The sequence below is a fragment of the Drosophila takahashii genome, chromosome 3R, assembly GCF_030179915.1.
Source record: "Drosophila takahashii strain IR98-3 E-12201 chromosome 3R, DtakHiC1v2, whole genome shotgun sequence".
Taxonomy (NCBI): Eukaryota; Metazoa; Arthropoda; class Insecta; order Diptera; family Drosophilidae; genus Drosophila; species Drosophila takahashii.
This window is the reverse complement of record NC_091681.1, coordinates 14,680,370-14,695,779: the sequence shown is the minus strand read 5'-3', so window position 1 is coordinate 14,695,779 and position 15,410 is coordinate 14,680,370. Positions and strand designations below refer to the sequence as shown.

Genomic DNA, 15,410 nt, shown 5'->3' with positions numbered 1-15,410 from the left:
GACATCAGCAACTTCCTTGTTTGCCAACGTCTTCTTATTTTCTGGGTCCCCATCTCGTCCTCCTTAGTGAATATCCCACTTGCCCTGGTATAAAACCCATTCTTCCTCTTCGGCGCTGTCACATCTTTGTTATATTTTTGCGCAAAATAAATGAAGTAAAGTAATATTATTGCACTTAGACCGCATTAAGTTGTACGTGGCAATCTGTGCTCCATTCTGGCTGCTAAGGATCGTACGAACGATGCCAAGGATGCCAAGGATGCCAAGGATGGGCGCCTGGGGGATTGGGTTTAGTTTTCAAATTTAAGTGCCAGGGATTCGCCACGAAATTAGCCAAAGAAATGGCTAAGAGGAGCTGGCAGCCCTCGCCGCCTGATGATGATAATAAAACCATAATCAAGTATGCGTACATTGCACTTAGCCGAGTTCTCTGTTCTCCGTTCTCAGTTCTCAGTTCTCTTTCTCCCAATCCAATATCCCGTAGCCCATCTCTCCTTCTCCCTTTCTCTTGGCCATCTCGCTTCTCGGTGTCGCCAACACAGTTAACAATGGAAAATTGCTGTTGACATGATTTTGCACTTTCGCATCGACTGCATTCGGCAATTAGATTTGTCTCTGCATTCTCAGTGCATGTTGCTCTCGTTCCCCCAAAAATGTTTTTAACCCTGCTTTTGCTGTTGCTGTTGGCTTTTCGTGTTTTTGTGGTCATTCGAAAAGTGCAACGTTGCATTTCGGTTGCTGCAACGTGGCCATTGCGTAATGTGCGGCTGTCAATTTATTTGAATTATTTCCGAACCCGAGCCCCCAATATGCCACCCTTTTCTGTGGCCACACCTCCCAGCCCAGAGAGTCGGCAAAACGGAAAACGCTTTTAATACCCAAATACCTATATCACCCCGACCCCGACCCCAGACCATCATCCTTCCTAGGTGTCATTTATGCAACAGTTTCTGCTTTATGGCTCTCGGCTCAAGACGTTTTCGGTGGGCTGGTCACTTTTGCAGGCCGTAAAACAAAAATATAATTATGACGAGGGTTTGCACTCTCCCAGTTTCGCACTGCCGAGCAGGGGAAGAAAGTCTTCAAGTGCGGCCTTAAGTCTTAATAAATATATGTGAAGCGTCAGCCGCCGAGTCGTAAACTGGGATTGCTATATGAGGGATAGTACTATCCTGTACTGGCATGATACTATCGGGTTGTTGAGAGGCTGTAGATACGCTACATAATTTTAGAAACCTAAAACATAATTTCAAATATATTTCTAATAAATTATTACAATTTTTATAATTTGTTTTTTATTATAATGGAATTATTTGCTTATATAAATGTGTCCCAAGGTATAAGTTAAAGTAGTACCGACTTTTATTAATGTCTAGTTGTGGAAATTGTTTTAGTTTAAAGAAATGAAATATATGTTATTGCTTAGAATAAGAAGCAAGAAATATTGTTTTTAAATATTTTGTATTCACCAATATATCCCCATATTAATCTAAACAAAAATATATTCCTGGTGGCATACAAAATATTCTTAAAAATCAGTAAAATCCTAAATATTATTGCACTTTTTTTTGAGGGTCAGGAAGTGTAGCGCACCTCGCAACCTATCGGCATTGTTATGTCCGAAGGAGCAACAAAAATCGCATAAAAATCGCAAATTGAAAGCAGTTGCAACAAAAGTGCCGCCTTGAAAGGCTTCACTCGCCAACTCCCAGTCCTCATCCTCATCCACAGGCACATCCATCTGCATCTCCGCTTCCATCAGCAGTTCCATCCAGGCAGATCCGGCAGATCCGTTGCCAATGTGCGATGGTCGATGTCCGATGGCCAGGGTTAGTGTCAGGCGCTGACAGACAGATGGACAGACCTTCGCCGAGCTGGACTCTTGACCAAGTTGTTGGAGCTGGAGCTTTCGGTGGGTGGACACCACTTTAATTAGCCTGCGTTCGAGATGGCATTGAAAATGCCGACCAAAGCACTGAGATGGATAGGATAGATGGTCAGAATCGGAGGAAAAATGCACAGCAAAAAAAGGCCTTACCTACAAACTGGATCTTAAATCAAAGAGTCAAGTTAATAATCTTAAACCTTGGTTTTTTGTATATTAATCACTAGGTAAGCAGAGAGTTTTTAAATAACAGCTGGGATCTTTTTGGTTGGTAATTTTTTTACTTTATTGTTTTTAAATAAATTAAATAATAATATAAGATACAAATTATAAATAACTAGTTCAAACGAATAAGCTTAAAAAAAATTCATACAATATTTACCGATTAAAAATATTATGAAATATTTGTGTGCAATTTTGTTCACTTCTTAAAGACTAAAAAACTATCATATCTTCAAGCAATAGTGGTATTATTAAGTATTTTGATCTATTCAATTCCAAATAGCTCATACATTTTTTTCTCTGTGCAGAAAAGGAGCTGGGTGGATGTGGATATCGATGGATGTGCCACTGGATAAATGAATGAATTCCTGAGTGCTCGGCGAGCATTTGAAGCGGACCAATGATGATTTGCTCCCCGACTTCTGATTGCAGTTGGTCTGCTCCTTGTAGTTTCATTTCTTTTATTTTATTTTGTTTTGTGTTTTTTTGGTGTTGCTGCTGCGTTTGGCGCGTAATTAATTCTTACAACAATTTTTCATTTCGGGACGCTGAATGAAACAACAGCAGAGCAGCGGCAGAGGGGCCTTCGAAGGAGCAGCGAAAAAAGAATGTGTTTGCTCAATGAAAAGTGCCAAAAGTAATTAATTTCATGCGAAATGCAACGGAGCGATGCCAGCCCCTCGATGTTGCTGTTTCTGCTGTTGTAGCCCAGTGTTTTTGTCATTTGTGTTTCGTATTTCGTATTCCGAATGTTGCGTGTTGCCCATGTGGCTGTGGAATTACTCATGCCAGTCGATCTCTTTGCCATATTTCCCTGCGCTGATAATTGCTTTAATTTTCTATTAATAAGCGGCAAAAGGAAGCTGCTAACAATTAGCCGCTGTGTTGCATACGACTTATGACATGGCATGGGGATTGGGGACTGTAGATTGGGGGTTCGAGGATTGGGGAATCTCAAAATCGGAATACAGAGACCAGACGGCTGTCGGATTTCAGTTGAAAATACAACGCGACGACAGCGTCAGGTTGCCAAAGTTCGCTGTTCGGCAAACATGGCGACAGTTGCCAGTTGTGGCAATTAATAATTTTTCCCGCCCTGGGCCCTCAGCATACGCCATTAATTATGCCGGCTAGAGGAATTCGAGTTCCACGGCTGCTGTAGTGCAACTGTCATTCTGTTCGGTTTTCGGTTTTCCGATTTCGGTATTTCGTTTTTCGAGAATTCCCCGAAAATAGACAATGAGTGTGGCAGTGGCGAGCTTCATTCATTTTCCAATTAATTGAGGCACGCGCGATACTTTCACTTCTCATACATACTTACTTCGCTCGTTGGATTCGCTTTCATTTTCCTGCCACATGCGGAGGCGGTTGAAATGCGGGCGGGGGCGTGGCATGTGGGGCGTGCCCGGCTTAATGGCACTTGAAAATCAAATTGGTAAAAGCAATTAAACGACGCCCCAAGGACACATTACAGCAGCAGCAACAACAAAGGCAGGCAGACAAACAACACCCACACAACAGGCAAAAACACACACACCCGCACACTCGCACAACCAGGAGATGATTGCCTATAAAAAAGAAATTCTAATTATAATTTAACGCAAATTCGTTGTCTGCGCCATCGACAATATCCTTTGCATCATATATATAGGTTCAGGAATACTTATGCACTGCGAAAAAAGGTGTAATCTTAGATTCAAGAAAAATTATTTATCATATTTTATATTTATTTTTGAGAAATATTGAAAATCTATTTATATAACATTATCATTTTTAATTAAATTGTTTCTAAAATAGGTCTAGTAAATCAAAGATGGTTTTTTTAATTTGTAATATAAACTTGTTGGAAGGTTTGTTAACTGTCTTTGCCTTTTTTAAATATTATAACTTTTTCTTTCATTTAATTTTATATTTCAAATGGTTACCCATTGGCTCTGGGACATTGTATCCTATTTTTATTATTTACAACATATTAGCCATATTTTTCTGAGAGTGCATATCCTTACTGGCTGACTGGTTTATTTTTGCGTTTAAGGCAATCGAATGCTTTTGAGGTTTGGCCGAAATTCTGCATGAGCCACCCCAGAATGCGAGCTGAGTTTTTTTTTTGGAGTGAGTTCGGTGGGTGGTGGGTGGATGTGGATGGTGTGTGGGTGGTAAGGGATGCCAGAGCGTCCCCTGTTGCGCAAGCAGTGGCGCCTTTGTCGGCTGAGTCCTAAAACAGTCCGCCGCACAATGCGTCCGTCAATTGCAGGCTCGCATCCCGTTGGCCTGCAGCTGACAGATCCTTTCCTTTCCTCCAAAACCGGCGAGGATGTGCCGAAAGTCCAGGGTGCCTCAGACTCAGATCCCTGGATTCAGTTCCATTCACTCAGCCAGCTATTCATTTTTGCGCCCGATTTGAAGTTCATATTTGCAGACGAGTCGCGACTTTTTCCGCTTTTTTCGCCCCGTCCATTTGTTCAGAACGCTCCGTTTCGTAAATTGGTTCCATATCCCAAACCCTCCAGCGGAAAAAAGTCTTTATGGTCGTCTACTCCATTTATTGGCGTCGGCGGCTGAGCCGCATAAATCTGCGAGTCGCCATTTTGCTTATTTATTAAAATTAAAATACGTATTCGGGCCGTTTATGTTATATTGGCCTCAGTGACAGCGGTTTCTTCTGCCGGCTTGCCTTTATTTGTTTGTCATTTTGAGGATTTCTATAAACATCCATTAGGAGGCTAAAAGGTACAAGGGTACTTGGTGCAGAAAAAAACCTATCTGAAAATGTACTCACAAATAAAAAATTCAACCAAAGATTAAATAAGAATAAGAGAATTTTTTTTAAGTTTTAAATATTTATTTATAAGTGCCATACGATTTCCATTTTTCTTATAGGGAGCAATTACCAGTTTTCCCGTCTAATAACTCTTTTTGGCTAATGACTTTTTCGGCTTTGCTTTATCGCTGCACTTCCACAGTTAATCTACAAGATCGAGACGTTATCCACTTCCATTTTCCTACGAGGCTGAAAATGGTTAGCAAAAAATATCCTTTGGCCGGGCTGGACGTAGTGTATTAAATTATAGCACACACCGAAGGTCATGAATTCCTATTTTCCCATTTTACGTATTGCTTTTCCTTGGCCCCTTCTCTGCCCCGGATACCAACAACAAATAAATGAAAATTGTCTAAAAGCAGAAAAATAAACTAAACTCGCAAATTCGCATTTTTGTCGAGCACGCAGCAGACCCCGAAAAGCCGGGAACTCGGGGGAAGTTTAGCTCCGGCTCCAGAATCCAGCATTCAGCTTACCAATTCCGTTCCATCCTCGAGCTGAACCCAATATCAACACTGCGGGAAAAGGGCAACAAACATGGGTAAACGTGGGGGGTGGCGGGGGGGTCGAAAAGGGGGTCTGGGAAAAAAGCAAACGCAAAAAGTAGCGAAAAAATAAGAGAAATTGTATAAATTGAAGTCCTTTCGGACCATATATCACTTTACTTGACAGAGCAATTCCCTTATCTTTGAGAAATCCTGTCGACTGGAAAGTGCGCAAGGACGACGAGAGCAGGACCAGAAGCTGAAGCCAAAGCTGAAGCTGTAGCAGAACCAGGACGAAAACGAGAACGGAGCCAGGAGACAGGACCAATGCGGGCTGCACTTAGAAAAAATAGCACAAAAAGCAAATAAAAATACTAGTTTCTTTAATAAGCAAATTGATTAAATATAAATATAATATTTTAAAAGTGTCAAAAGATCAAAAGTTTAAACAAAACAAATATTTAAAATAATCTTAAACACCAATAACATAGATAGTTATATAGATATCTCCAGTTTATTTTAATAAAAAATGTAACTTAGTTAAACATTTGTGTTACCATGTTATTTATAGATATATTTTATTGCAATATATTTTGAGCACGGAATCCTGTATATTGTTTTGCAATGAAGCTCCCTCTTTACCTATGAACTTTTTCGTTCAGTGTGGCCATGCCGAAGCAGCTAAGCTCGAGTTTAGCCAACCCAACTATGCTGGCGATGCGAGGAGGGGAGGGCAAGGGGGTTTTGGGCAGGGGCTGGCACTTTGGGGCGTGCTTCAGTCGGAGGCGTGGCATAGCTTAAGATGACAGCGCGCGCGGTTTATTTGAATTTCTTATTATGGTGGAGCAGCCCAGACCCAAAGCCAAGAATCCTCGAGAAGGCGGGGAAAGCAGCTTTTCTATTTTCCCGTTTCTTTTTTTGTAATTTTCCAGCTTTTCCTTTTAAACGGCAGGCGGAGAGGGAAAGCCTTTTGCTGGGCGGATTCAATTAGAGCACCTTTTTATGCAAATTTTCCCGTTGAAAGTTCAATAATTGCCGATGTTCTACAAGCCAAATCAATGCAGGCAGGTAAGGCAACCCGCCATTAAGGACCGCCCTTTCAGACGACCCCAAAGCCTAGACGATATACCCCCGCTTTTCCTCCAAGATCTCTGGCATAATGCGAACCGAAGGACAGCTCTTCGCATCTCGGGGTTGCTTTGGAATTAGTTTTCTAACCTGCGGGCGCGTAGCTGATAATTAAAAATGCAATTTTTTATATATATATCATGAAAAATATATAAAAAAAAACTGAAAGGGAAACGAACCCTTCAAGGAGCGAAAAAGGCTAAGGGAAATGGGAAAAGAAACCCAAGACAATGACGGCTTCTTTTGCTTTGGCTTTGACGCATAAACCAAAACGCAAAATGTCGCCCCTGGGAATCCAGAATTTCCCTGTGAGATGGGAATGGGGATAGCAACCCTTTGAAGGCACCACAACCAAAGCGAAAACGAAAACCACCGGGAACCAATCCTGTCCTGGTTCCTGGCCAACAAAACAACTTCATTTTGCATTATCCTGCCTGCCGCTCGGCGCTATCTACCTTTGCCGGGCCGAAAAATCTTAATGGCAATTTGAGCTGATTTTCAATGTTACAACTGGGAGTTAACCCCCTGCCAACTCTTTATCAAGCCATTATGTGAGCCAGTCAGCCGGACTGATTGAGCCATCGATAAGTCCAGAGTTTTGGCCAGGCGAAATGGAGTGATCTGCCGGTTTTCAGTTTCCAGTTGCCAAATGCCAGTTGCCCAGTTAGCAGAGTCACCTGGCAGGTGAGCAGAGATAGAGATTCGCCCGGAATGGGCTGGCAAACAAAGCCCATGGCCGGGTATTTTCCCACATTCGTTGGGGAAACTTTGGATCTCTTTTTTTTTGGCCAGTCTGGGTCGGTTGGGTTTTAATGAGGCGTTAATTAATTGCGACGCTTGCCCGTTCTGACGTCGTCGAGAGGCCCGAGATTTATGGTTCTCTACCACTTTTCCTGCTCTCTCTCTCGCTCCGCGTTTCTGTAGCGGCCTTCGCGAAAGTGTTTATTAAAATATTACATTTGACATAATTGGAATTTATGTGCCACGATTCGAGGGCCGAAACGCAAATCTCATCACGTTCAGCCGACTAATGAGCAGCGGGCTGAGAAGCAGCGACAAATGCGAGTCATGTAAATGCAAAAAAAAAATGTTATTTATTAAGCCAAGTGTGGGATTGTCACTTAATATTTGATTTGGATCAATAAATTATATGTTTTTATTTACAAAGATCTGAAAATCGCTCCCTTTAAATTCCCTCTTTATATTCCCTCTTAAATTCTTTAAAAGTGAATATAAAAAACAAAATATTTTTACAAATATTTTCCTCTCAATTTAAGTATAGATTTATTATTAAATCTTCTAATTCAATGTTAAAGTTAACGAAAATGTGAGTACCAAATCATCAATAGCTTTTCCAGCAGTCGAAAATTGTCACCCCGTCAGGTGTACAAGTACTTCCAACACATCTCCCATTTTTTATGTCCACTTCCGGCTAATTAGAAATCATTTTAAGCGCCTTAAGCCAATTGCCCGGGCCAGCGAACAAGGCAAACAATGGAAAACACATCTAAACGGTCGTCAAACAACAGTAAAAGCGGCACAAACAGTAAACTGCCGAGCAACTGAATGGGCCAGGCAACCCCGTGGCCATCTTAAACGCCTGATCTCTTGTCTCAGCGCACATAAAAGTCATCAAATTCACTGAAAACAACATTTGGCTTTGCGTTTACGTTTTGCCGTCATTGTCACGGGATTGTGGATTGTAGATGGCGGAGCGGAGGGCACTTGTCACAGGGGGAAATGGTCGGATGTTTGGATGTTCGGGGACAGAGGCACACATTCGGCTTTTAACTTTTTTGTGCGGCCACCCCCTTTAACCCTCGACATCCCCAGGCCGCCGCACGGGGTTTTATTCACCCCGCAGCAATCAACAAGAGTGCCGATGCCGATGCCCAAGCCCACGAACCTGTGCATTGCGTCCTGGTGCGTTTTGGGTCTCAGACTCATCCGGAGAACTCATCCTCGGAAAACTCATCCTCAGTTCCATGGCTAGACACTGCAAAAAATGCTGGAACATTAAAGTAATCTTCAAATATTTATTCTGAAATTTAAAAAATAAACAAACTTTCTCTTCCTTTAACTTTTTCAATGCAGTTTAGAAACTAAAATCTTTAAAAATAATAGTTTTTCCATTTAAAACAAAATTGTTTTATGATTTTTAGTGTTTCTGCAATCAGAAATTAATCCTTAAAAGTAATCAAAAACCCCTCCTCTATGAAGTAATTTTCTAGGCAGCTTAGCTACCATTTTGCGCAGTGTACTCTTACCCATTCCCAGTCTGATTCCCAGGCCCATTCTCCTCAGAGCAGTCGTTGTCGTTGTCGTCTTCCCTGAGGGAAACGTCAAACAAATGACAGTTGATTAGACAAACATCTCGACGGCGGTGGCGGCGCAAAACGAGCATCAAATGGAAAATTGTGAAATTATGCAATACGCTCTCGCACTCACGGGGCAAAGATATCCGCAGGAGGCATTCGGAAAGGGGAGTGGCGGATTTCCACAGTCAAATGAAGTAGTTCTGGACCCGGGTACGAATGCCAGGCGATCTTAGCTGGCCGATAAGATTAAACTCCGGCGTACGCACCGAACACCAATTCAACCTTTGGCTTCCATTCCTCCTCCACTTCCACCCAATCCAGAATCACCCACTCAGCCTGGAGGGTTTGGATGTTTTTTTCTTGTACTCCTGCCAGTTGGATAACAGACAGACAGACAAAAAGTCGGCGAGATGCCGCACAATGCCGAAATAATTGAATGCGATGAGGCTCATAGCCGTCGTTGTCGTCGTTTTTTGGCATCAAGCCGTTAAACAACAGGCGTAACATCAGCAACGCTTTGGGGATTTTCCGAGGGGCGGAAAAGTGGGCAGCCGAGGGCAGGGCGGGGCAGGGGGAAATGTGCCTCCAAATGGGCCTCATAATAATTTGTGAAATAGGCAATATCAGTCAGGGCAAGTAGTTACAATTACTTAAGTGCTCCCGGCAGCCGAAAGTTTCGGATGGCGACGAGGGAAACAGTTATAAAACGAGTCCTTTCATGGATACGGTATAGGAAATACAATAGGAAAAAGTATAGAGAATCGAATTGAATTAAAAATCATATGGAAAATCATTTGAAATATTCCTATTTTTTACACAAAACTAGAAAAGTAAAAAAAAATGTATTTTAATATTTCCTATGGTTTTTTGTTAAACAATAGGTAACAATTTATTTCAAAATTCAATTGTATTTATAGGCCTTTTTCCTGACTGTAAGTATATCGAGTGGCAGTACCAGGTGCCGGAAATTCAATACTCGAAGAAGTGGCCCACAAGCAGCATCTTTGGGCCACTCAAGCCAATCTGCCAACACTCGATTGCATAAGCAGCGATTTATCACCGGCCCAGGCACATTTAGCGTATGTTTGCCCAAAGCCAAGCCAAACGGAATTCAAATTCCCCTTCAGGACACAAAGGAGAATGCACTCATTGGAGATGCGGATATGAGGGAGGGAAAGGGGGGCAGGAAAAATAAATAAACCCACTGGAAAATCCCCTCGCCACTGAGGTCCGAAAGGAAAACAATGCAAAGCGCAGCAGTTTTCTGTTTTCAGTTTGCAGTTTTCAGTTTCCAGCTCTCTACCTTTGTGAAAGGTCGATGGAAAGTCGGCGGGGAAAGGCGGGGTGAGCGGCGGGCTCAGCTGCGTTGAGTGGAACGTCTGTTTCTAGAATTGTTGTTGCGAGCGGAGGCTGAGGCCGAGGCTCAGGGTCCTGGGATCTGCCTCTGGCGGCTGGCAGGAAGACTAGAGCACTGAGAAAAATTATTGTACTAATAACTGCCAGTATACCGAATAAATTTAAAACTGTAACCTGTAATTTTGTAATTATAATTGCTACAAAATTATCAATAAAATGTAAAAACAAAATATTTTCTCTCCTCTAAGAATTATTTCAAAAGATCTCAGGAAGTTCTTAAAAAATAAATAGAAACCGGATTTCTTAGTTATGCTATTCTAAATATTTATTTCATTTAAATAAATATTATAAAGAAACGGTTAGGTTTCTTTTTTTCCAGAACCTGACAAATTGTATAACTATTTTTTCAGTGCAGCAAAGGATATGTAGAAGACTGCAGGATGGGGTAGAGGTGGGTTCTGCTCACTGAGCACTGAGCATAAAAAAATGTCTCCTCCCGCCGCTCCTCGTTGTTGTCGTTGCCCTGCCATTGTTGTTGTTGCGTGGGCGAATGCTTTAACAAACAACAGAAGCTGCCGTTTCCCGTTTTGTTGATGAAATAAAATCCGCCTTTTGTGCATTTAATTTTTAGAATGCCCCAGACAAAAGCGCAGGCAACAACAAAGGGCGTATCCAAAAATTTAACGCAAACAACCTCACCCACAACAATGCCAGTAAATTCACAATGGCCAGAAGGACACTCTGTGAATAACCTGGTCGTTTGCCGTTGTTCTGGCTCTTGTTGTTGTTGTTGTTGTTGGCTGTCATCTAACAAAAGGACACCAACTGCAGCCAGCCTGCAATTTGATGACCTGCTCTAAAGAAAAGGGTTGAATCCCTTCTTGGTTCCTCCGATTTCGCAGACCCAGTCGAAGACTGTTGACGAAGACGACTTAATTATTGGCACGCGTTGCAATTTTTCGCATTGACTTCGCTGTGGCGCCACGTGGCGTATGCGCAACCTCCGACCGCAACAATGCCACAACAACAATAACCATTATAACAGCCGCATCAGCCACGCCAAACCAACTATTAAAGAATATGAAGGGCCCGTAAAATAAAGAAAGCTGTGGAGGTTAAAAAAAAATTACAAAATATGTTGCTATTAATATTTTTGTCTTAAGTTTTAAAGTATTTTAACTTTCACTTAGATTTTGTTGGTATAATAATATTTGAAAAAAATTTACTTTATAAAATTATCGAAACAAAATAAATACAATTTTCAAATGATATCCAACCTTATATCTTATTTAAAAGTACCTATATAAAATATGTTTTGTTTTTTAGTATATTTTTATAAAAACTAAACTTGTTTTCACTGTATTAAAAAAATGTTTTCAGGCGCCAGAAAACCGCTGGGAAGTTGCTGTAAAAATTACATAAATGGATTTAGCAGAGATCCCTCTTCCATAGCCCTCTCTTTCCATTATCTCTAGTCCCTTCTCTTTCTTATCCGATGCCAAAAGGAACTTGGATTCAATGTGAAAATAATTTCTTTATCCTTTTTATGTGCCCATTTGGCATGTGCCGTTATGCCAAGCCCAAAACTCAAGCTCAATGGCCTCCAAAGGGGGAGGTGGTGGAAAAGTGGGCGTGGCAGCCTGTGGGGGGAGGTGAGGGGGATGGTAAGGAGCAACATCAACGACTTCGTCGCCGTTGCTGTTGTAATAACATCCCCCAAATGGGTCATTTGCGTATCCTCAAACAGCGAATAAAAATCAGTGAATAAGAAAAACAGGAAGTGTCAGAGGACATCCGCATGTTTGTTGTTGCCGTTCCGCAATTGTGTGAGTGTGTTGGTGTGGGTGTGTAAGTGTGGGCTTTGGCCATAAAAGAACCAGAGTGTTTGGGTCTCAATACTTTTGATTAAGAGTTCGACAACGTAACGCTGCTAATTGCAAACGACGCTCCGACGCACGATTTATGTCGTGACCGAAATGGTCATCGTAGTCCTTATGCTACGAGTATGTGAGTACTTTCCCCTCCCCTCCCGAACCCTCCACCCATCTTTCCTTCCAGTACTTTGCCAAAAAGGGCAACCTCTAAATGGGCATGTCTACTAATTATCGCTAGGCGTGCTGCATTGTATTGTGCTCTGCTCCCGAGTGTCAGACTGTCTATCTGGAAAAAGGTTTTTCGGGCCCCTGAATCGAGGAAATTTAAACCGAGGAGAAGCTAGAAGGGGCAAGGGGATTAGAACAGAAGTCCATTCGAGTGTTATCGATGGAATCGGCTGGGGTTACCCGAAACCTGATTACATTCGTTGTGGCCAATATGAAGCGGATTATGTGGGTTGCTCTGTAAGTCCGGGGTTGATCGGTGAAAGTCGCTGGGAACTGGGCGATAATCCCTTTCATATTGGTACTAATTAAAGGCAAACTCATGGCGAGGGTGATGGCTCTCCAAAGGTCACATTTCCTCCATCTGGCAAAAGTCTGCCATTATTATAATCGATTTGAGAAAGGGAAAACATTCTTGAAAAAAAAGTATTACCACTAAAAATTTTTAAAATATAACCAAAATGTTTAGAATAGCAAAAATAACGTATTAAAAACCAATTGTTATGTTATTCAAGATTTTTGATGAGAATTAGTTTATTACTTAACCTGTAACACTTAGTTCTAAAATTCTGATATGGGAAGTTATACTTTATTATTTAATATTTCTTTTAAGTCTTTGCCAGTTTTCTTCTGCATGTTAATAGCTAAGTGTTCACCATTCCTCCAATGATTTTCTCACTGGTCAATCGCAGACGGCATTCATTCGCATCTCGTATGCAAATCTCAAGAGCTATTGGCAAAATTAAACTTTCTAAACGCTGACATGTAATCCCCCGAGTTGGAGTCGCCGTCTGCTGGTAATCCTTTTTTTCGCAATTAACAACGCATACGCATGTCAACACAACAGCGGGCAGCCTCGTCCTCATCCCATCCTCATCCTCCGAAGCCACAACAACATAGAGTAAAGTCAAGGAGAAGCAGCCCAGACACTATGCCACATAACCCAGCCGATCCCATCCCATGTCTCCCTGGCCAAGATTAATGGGCGAGTTGCGTTCTGTTGCGGCGACTTATGGAAATTCATCATTATCTCGCAGCTAGCAGCTCTTCGGCTGCAACTGGCTGGTTTAATGAGTTCCCGAGCGATGTTCAATCCAACTCATTAGCTGCACTTTTCCTGCTGGCCAAAAAGTGCAAATGTGTCTCCTGGATGCTATATACGTATGAATATGTATATGTACTATATGTGGACATGGTTTGCGGACTCGTGTGCGTATTTGTCATTGTCAACATGGCTGTAGAACATTGGAATCGGAAAACGCAGGAGGAGATGGGCTGCAGCTGCTCGCGCTTTCGGGCAGGTGATTAACATAAACGCCAAGTGTCATGTTTTGCACTTTTCCAAGTTCTAAGCATAGTTTTTTTTCGGCTTGACGGGACTAGCAAATTGTGCGGATTCTAATGGCCGCTTTCCAGGGCAGTTTTCCTAATCCGGGGACTTGGCACGCGCTGCGAAAACTTTGAGCCATAAATCACGGCGCTTGCCAAACAAACAAGGCCCGCAACCGCAGACGGGCAAACAAACAAAAAAAAAAGGAAGCAAAAAAATCAAAAGGAGCCAGGATGAATCCTTGGCTGGCCCGTCCACCTTTGATAAATTCAAGAGCACGCACTTTTGATTTAGGCAAATCCCCACTCGGATATGTGAGTATATCATGCATCGGCAGAAGTCGGGCGATCGGGGGAAATCTCCATAATATATGCCGGAACATATTCCGCACACAAATTGCAACCAGCAAGGAGTCGGGACTCCTGACTCCAGATTCCTGACCACTCCGGATGCTGCTTCGGAGGATTGCAATATTATAATTCAAATTTATGCAGCCACGAAGGAACCCTTTTCACACGCACTTTCTTATCGACAGCGAGTGATGGGGCGGATTGGGTGGGGAATAGCTTGGCATCCTTCGGAGGAAGGACATTCACTTTCTGGCAAATGGAAAACGAGAAGACTGGCGGCGGAAACGGAAATGAAGCCAAACGGAACAAGAAAAACAAATTTACAAAATGAAAATGCCACACACGCGGGGGGGTGGGTGAGGGGGGTTGAAAGGGGGGGTGAAAAACCAGCATCCCCACGGTATTCGTTTGGCGATTTGCCTGTCACAGGGTTCGCAGTATAGCCCCCTTCCAAAGGCCAAACTCTCCTAACTCACCAAATATCGTTGCTGTCGCCGTGGCTGCCACTTGTTTTATTTATTGCTTTTTTAACCCTTTTTTTTGGGACTCGCCGCCGCTTGTTTTTCTCGATTTCCCCCTTCCACCCGCCACCACATCCTGACCAAATGAAATCGAACCAACCATTCCGCCCACTCGAGAGGCGGGAAAGGAAAAGTTTCGCTTTTGCAGCACGCAAACTGCAATTGAACGGCCGCTTAATGAAGTCGCCGCCAAGTCCATTCGAAATGCATCGATTTCCTGGTCTCCGCTTTTATCCTAATGAAAAGAAAGTGAACTCCGGGTTTGGGGAATTTACATAAGCCCGAGCCCAGTAGCGGGATTCAATAAGGAAAATGGGCAGACAAATAGTAAATTTAAAAATAATCTTTTTCATATCCGTTTTAAAAAAAGGAATGTATACTATTTTTAGATTGACAAAATACAATTAAATAAAAAACCCATTTTCTATAGAGTTTATTAAGTTTTCAAATTAGTAAGGGTTTATTTTCATTTATTTTCACATCATTAGAAATTAAATTTGAGTAGCTGAGATTATAAGATTAAACGTTAAGGTCTGGGTCACAAAAAACATCTTCAATAAATAAATTTCCGACATATTTTTTTATGAGCAATCTGCAAGACTACAGAATTAAGTTGACATTTAGTTATTTTTCGTGTGGCATTTGCGGCGTGTTCCAATCAAGCCAAGTGGTCAAGGCTCCCAGCTGGTGCTGGCTAATCTACATCTACAAGATTGACATTTTTTCCCCCACACGGCTCTGCTCCATCATAAATTGGCAATCCTTAAAGAGCAGCAGAAACACCGTCCAGTCCACGTTTGCCGTTGAGCAACTTCATTACACGGCAGATCCGAGAGATTCGGCTTAATTGAGACGCAGTTCGTCTGGCAGTCGCCAGTTGCCTGGCCAAAGTTAG

General features: G+C 42.2%; 1 long non-coding RNA gene and 1 pseudogene across 1 annotated transcript; one reads left to right on the top strand and one right to left on the bottom strand.

The window, feature by feature from the left end:
• Nucleotides 1–7,943: 7,943 nt before the first annotated feature.
• LOC138913485 (uncharacterized) lies at nucleotides 7,944–9,151 on the bottom strand. Its single transcript, XR_011419251.1, has 3 exons — nucleotides 8,990–9,151; nucleotides 8,809–8,871; nucleotides 7,944–8,537 (listed from the first exon to the last, which is right to left on the bottom strand). It is a non-coding gene; the product is annotated as an uncharacterized lncRNA (long non-coding RNA).
• Nucleotides 9,152–14,014: 4,863 nt separating this feature from the next.
• Nucleotides 14,015–14,595, top strand: LOC108060200 (uncharacterized; annotated as a pseudogene).
• The last annotated feature ends 815 nt before the right edge of the window (nucleotides 14,596–15,410 follow it).